Here is a 6,678-nt window from a genome sequence, read left to right as displayed (position 1 = left end):
AACGTGGTCAAACCATGACCCATATGGCACTGCATGGGGGGAGGCAGAGAGAGAGAGAGTTTAATTCAATCCATTAAGTTCACTCCCCCTGGCTTTATTAAGATATATAATTGACAAATAAAACTTGTATATCTTTACAGTGTACAACAGGATACTTTGATGGATATATACATTGTGCAGTGATAAAATGGAGCTCTTCAACCTATTCATCACCCCATGTAACTACTATTTTTTTTGAAGGTGAAAAGATTTAAGATTTATTCACTTAGCAATTTTCACATATATAATTCATTATTATTAACTACAGTCAACATGCTGCACCGTGGCTCCCTGGAAATTATTCATCTTGTCAAAATGAAACTTTGTCTTCTTTGACCACTGTCTCCCGGATCCCACCACCCCAAACACACATATTTGTGTACACTGAGTTATGTATGTATATATGCATTTCAACATATAGAAAAACCCTTGATTCACACAGGAGCTCCCATGAGCCCTAATTTTAGCTTCAACCATTATTGGTGGATTGTTATTATTATATTTTTTATAGCAAGACGGTTCTATTATTTGGCACAGTAAGGAGCACATAGGATACTTCTCAAAGCAGAGTTTCATGATGTACTATTTTGAATATTTTGTACTATTTAGAAAACTCTCACACATCACCATATTTTATCTTTACATACTTTAGTGTGACTCTGCAGACTAACATGTCACCATCAGTTACATTATCACGTCAAAAGCCCAACACAATACTTCCTTATTATGTTCTAATACCTAATCAGTATGCATTTTTCCTAGATTATTATTATTATTATTATTTGATAGAGTCTCACGATGTCTCCCTCTGTAGAGTACTGTAGAATCACAGCTCACAGCAACCTCCAACTCTTGGGCTTAAGCAATTTTCTTGCCTCAGTCTCCCAAGTAGCTGGGACTACAAATGCCCAGCTATTTATTTTATTTTATTTCATTTTATTTATTTTTTATAAGACAGAGTCTCACTATGTCACCCTCAGTAGAGTGTTATGACATCACAGCTCACAGCAACCTCAAACTCCTGGGCTTAAGCCATTCTCTTGCCTCAGCCTTTCACGTAGCTGAGACTACAGGCATCCACTACAATGCTCAGCTATTTTTTGTTGCAGTTGTCATCGTTGTTTAGCTGGCCCCAGGCTGGGTTTGTATCCGCCTGCCTTGGTGTATGTGGCTGGCACCCTAACCACTGTGCTATGGGCGCCAAGACCTGGCTGTTCTTTTTAGAGATGAGGTCTCACTCTAGCTCAGGCTGCTCTCCAACCTGTGAGCTCAGGTGATCCACCGGCCCCTGCTAGGATTACAGGTGTGAGCCACCGCTCCTGGTCTCTACTGACTGAATTTTATAAGATTCCTAGTGATAGCAGAAGCGCAGTCGAGACCTCTTTATATAGCAAATAGAAAGCTCCAAGATAGCATGGAGGAGGGGAGCATTCTCTTCATGTCTGAGCTTCCAGCATGTGGTTTTACTATTAGTGCTTTTCTGAAAGAGTAACCTGAACCAAGGTGGGACACATGGCTACAGAGTTCAGGTGGAATTAATAGCAAAGATGACTGCCATGCTTTGAAGATTGGACTTTCTGGTGAGGGCAAGCAATCTAGGGATGTCGGTAAAGAGAAAACGAACTGTCCAGTGTTAAGTAGGTAACCGACATGTAGCCCAGAAGGGAAAAATGGTCTACAGACAAAGATACCAATATGTGTTGTTATGTTAATCTAGATGAGAAGTAACAGTGGCTCTGGCTAATAAAGTGCCAATAGAAGCAGCAGTAAATGGCTATTAATTATCTTAAAGGGTGTGTTCAATGGTTAGGAATAGGAATCATTCTAGGACATGGGGTCCAACAGTGAATACCCTGAGTATACATTTTAGTATAGAGGCACATGGAATAAACAAATAAATAAATATATATCTACTGGTGATGAGTATTACTAAGGAAAAGAAGAGTTTAGGCTCAAGTTATGAGGAAGGAGGCTATTTTATATAGTGTTGCAATTCTGGGATATCCTGAATACAGTAGCATCTTATCAGAGACCAGAATGAAGATATTGATCAAGGTAGTGAGACTTGATTACTAATTAGAGAAAGGAAAGTGATGAGGGGCAAGGGGGAGTGAGGTGGGAAAAGGAAGATGCATGTGAAATGTCAGAATCATGCCAGCCCTTGGGTAAGGGGAGGGTGGATCTACTTACTGGGTGAGATTAACGTGCAGTAGAAGTGGAGTGAGGAGAGATGCCCTCAATCTTGCACAGATTGAATTCACAGCATCCATGGGGCTCTCTCCAGGCTGCTAGAGGTCTGGAGGCAGATCACAGTTGAGACAAGGGACTCAACAGGCAATTTTGGGAAAAATTGCCAAATTGCAAGTGCTTAAGAAGACCCACAGATTCTGCATAACTAAAAATATAAAGATTCCTGGCTCAGCACCTGTAATTCAGCAGCTAGGGTGTCAGCCACATGGTGTCAGCCAAACAACAATGACAAGTATAACCAAAAATAGCCAGGCATTGTGGTGGGCACCTGTAGTCCCAGTTACTTGGGAGGCAGAGGCAAGAGAATTGCTTAAACCGGAGAGTTTGAGGTTGCTGTGAGCTGATGCCACGGCACCCTCACGGCGACAGCTTGTGACTCTGTCTCAGAAAGAAAAGAAAAATAGAGATTCCAGAGTCATGAAAACCTTTTTGAGACTCATAGAAACAAAGGATTAAGGGAATTTTGAAAAGAGGCATTTTCTGAAAAACAATGATAAAAGGTTTGAAGGTCATATTTGTCATTGTTGTTTGGCAGGCCTGGCTGAATTTGAACCCACCGGCTCCAGCATATCTGGCTGGTGCCCTAGCCCCTTGAGCTACAGGTGCCAAGCCAAGAAGGTTTGAAGGCTGTATAATATAAATGTCTTAACACAATAACTAAGAAAATGACATGAAGGCTATGTTAACCAGTTTGATGAAAATATTTCAAATTGCATATAAAAACAGCACACTGTACCCCCATGACAGTATTAATGTACACAGGTATGATTTAATAAAAAAAAAAAAAGAAGGTTTGAAGGTCAAGATTTCATTGACTGGGAAGGCAATGAAAGCTAACTTTCAGAAAGCCACAGATTAGGAGAATGGAGAAGAAGAATATGGTAGTCTGTGTTAGTACTGGCAGAAAATAGCATGGATGGTTTGTCAGGGACAGGGTTGGCTGAAAGGTTGGCTAGAGCTCTGCTGCCATAGAATAGAGCAGGAGGAGTATGCAGATATGGGTTCCAGTGGTGACAGAGCCTTGCAGCCCTGGGTTGGTGAGATGCAGATAGGTGGGAGTCCCGTGAGATCTCAGAATGGACTATGGGCACCCCCTAGCGTCCATATGTTGCAGCACACTCACCTTTTCCTTCCAGGAACCATTCAAGATACTGTTCCACTGACTTTGGATTCTCAATCCAATTTATTGTATTCCAGAAAAAAATAACTGGATACAATAATATCTTTGGGGCTTCTGATGACATAAATCACCTTAAAGGAAAAATGGTAGAAATAAAATACATTTATTTCCCACTGCTTTCGATCTTCATAAAACTGGAGAAAAAGCCAATTCTTAGAAAATGTCTAACAGAGTTGATGTATTTTTTTCAGATGAATTACTTGCTGCATTCATTAATCAAATATAAAATTTAAAGGTCCTTTGAAGTAGTTCTAGTTTTAGGAATATGACAATGGAAAAGGAAAGCATTGTCCCTCTCTTTGAGGGTATTATAATCTACTTACCCTGGGAAGCAACTGTAGGGTTTTAAAACGTGAGTAGTATTTCCTGGTATACAGACAGCGCCATAAAGTGTTCTGTACATTTTACAAAGGGAAAAAACTGTATTAAAATTGTTATATTCAATATGCACAGAAAACAAAAGATAAATACAAGTCATCTTGTAAACTGCAGAAGTCAAAACTGACTTGATTATTACAAATATAATACAATTTTCCTTAATATATGTATACATTTTTTGTCACCCTCCATATTTGTGTACTGCGGGTTAAAGATCACTAACAGGAGAATGGATTAATACATTATGGTGCGTTCATAGACATATAGAAATAGATATCCATATGCTTTCCCAAGACCATGAGTGAATCTCACGGACATCACATTGAGTGAAGGAATCCAGACATCCAATGTTCATACAGCATGACTCTATTTGGATGAAATTCAAGAACAAGCAAAACTAAGCTATGGTTCTACATGAGTGCAGCATTTACCTCCATGTGTGGGCATTGATTGGGAAGGGGTATGAGGGAGTGGAAGTATTATGAATTTGGACCTAGATGAAGGTTGGTTATCCAGTGTGCATATATGTAAATATTCATCCAGGTAGTACTAGAAATTACCCCCATCTACACCCCCTCCCCTATTTACATACACCAGGAAGATTATTTGGCATTTGGATGTCTAAATTTTCCTTTAGATTCTGCACCCACTCTCTTTGTGACATTACTCTAGTCCACCCCTCTCTCTAGGCCTCGGTTTTCCCCCACACAGAGAAGATCCGTGTGGCTGCTCACCTCCATAGACCGCTACACACAGTAAGACACAGAGGGTGAAAAAACTCTACACAGCACCAGAACTATGGATTTCATTACTGACTTACAAACATGCTGGTTCCCTCATGAATAATTCTGCTTCTTCTCAGCGACCAGAGTCACTTATGAGTTTGGTTCACTATTTTTTTAGAATAATAAAAAGTGAATTATGTAGTATATAATGCAGTTCTAAGTCCTAGCTAGGCATAAAATATGCTTTTTATTTATTTATTTATTATTATTTTTTTGAGACAGTCTCACCCTGTTACCCTGGATAGAGAGCTGTGGCACAGCAACCTGAATCTCTTGGGCTCCGGCAATCCTCTTGCTTCAGCCTCTCCAGTTGTTGGGACTACAGGCTCCTACCATGGCACCTGGCTAGATTATCTATTTTTAGTAGGTTCCGTGTCTCACTCTTGCTCAGGCTGATCTCAAACTCCTGAGCTCAAGCAATTCCACTTTCCTCTATCTCCCATGATGCTAAGATTATAGGCATGAAACATCATACCCTGCCTAAATTACGTTTTTCTTTCTTTCTTTCTTTTCTTTTTTTTTTTTTGAAATAGAGTCTCAAGCTGTCACACTGGGTACAGTGCCGTGGAGTCACAGCTCACAGCAACCTCAACCGCTTGGGCCTAAGTGATTCTCTTGCCTCAGTTTCCTAAGTAGCTGGGCTACAGGCTCCTGCCACAGTGCCCAGCTACTTTTTTTTTGTTGTTGCAGTTGTCTTTGTTGTTTAGTAGGCCTGGGCCAGGTTTGAACCCTCCAGCCTTGGTGTATGTGGCTGGCGCCATAACCACTGTACTATGGGCTCTGCCTAAATTATGGTTTTCTATGATCTGGTGTTACCATGTCATCTGATTCCTAGATTGTATCTGGATGACACAGTACCTGGAATGGCTCATACCCTTGTGCTCAACAGTGGATGCTGGAACAGCCACAGTGGAATCACTTAATGAAGAATCTCAGGTCCCACCTAGACCTACCAAATGACAATGCATTTCAACAAGGTCTCCATGTGGTTATAGGCGCATTAACCTTTGAAAACTATTGGTGATACATGTCATGACCACTGTGCACTGACCTTGGCCTTGGAACTGAAGAAAAGCTTGGTGAAGAGATGGATGGGAAGGTGAGAGGTGAGCAAGTGTGGGTCCTCCTTATTTGCTGATGCAAACCCAGCCTTAATCTCCATCCAGGGTGAGTGTTCCCAGATGGGCACAGACTATATCTACTTGGTATCCCCCTTGGACTGAATCAGGCAGAGAGTCTCAATCAACCAGTTTGTTCCTGGCTAAAGTGAAAGGAGGACAGATGATGGTGACTCACTTCAATCTGACTTAAACAAAATTATGGCAAAATAGACATAACATAAAATGTACCATTTTTAAACATGCAGGTTAGTAGTGTTATGTATGTTCCCGTTGTTGCACAACCTATTTCCATAAGTTTTTAATCTTGCAAAACTGAAACTCTACTTATTAAACAACAACTCCTCATTCACCCCTCCTTCCACCCCCCTGGCAACCACCTTTGAACTTGGCCTTCTGTGAACTCTACACCTTATGTAAGTAGAACCTCGCAGTGTGTGCATTTTTGTGACTGGCTCACTTAATTTAGTGTAAAGTCCTCAAGGCTTATCCACACTGCAGCATGCGTCAGCATTTTCTCTCTTTTGAAGGATGAATCATGTTCCATTGTATCTATATGCCACAGTTTGTTTATCTCTCATCTGTCAATGGGTGTTTGGGTTGCTGCCACCTCTTGGCCATTTTCTGAAGTCTTTGAATAGGTCCCCATTGCTCTTTTGTTTTCTAGGGTCCTGCCCCTTGCAGTGTCTTTGGCCTTAATCTGGCCCCATTTGCAGTTCTTACCCTCCATCCCCACTCCCCATCTTCCAGTCCCTTGGGTTTTCCAGGCCTTTTTCCAATTCCTGACCATCACCCAGGATGCTTCCTTTATGTGAAAATATCCCTCCTCACTAAGTAGTCTCCCTTTCTTTCTTTCTATTTTAATTTAGATTCTGTTTCTTCTAGTAGGACTTCAGGGGTCATCCTTCTCCTTACTAATACACACGCC

The 6,678-nt window shown here is 41.0% G+C and overlaps 1 pseudogene; it reads right to left on the bottom strand.

The window, feature by feature from the left end:
* Positions 1–3: 3 nt before the first annotated feature.
* Positions 4–6,678, bottom strand: part of LOC105888398 — a 91,846-nt pseudogene continuing 85,171 nt past the window's right edge.

Source organism: Otolemur garnettii, unplaced genomic scaffold (assembly GCF_000181295.1).
Source record: "Otolemur garnettii isolate 467f Iridium unplaced genomic scaffold, OtoGar3 scaffold00376, whole genome shotgun sequence".
Classification (NCBI taxonomy): Eukaryota; Metazoa; Chordata; class Mammalia; order Primates; family Galagidae; genus Otolemur; species Otolemur garnettii.
Note: the sequence above shows the minus strand (reverse complement) of the source record. Positions and strands in the feature narration are given on the sequence as shown.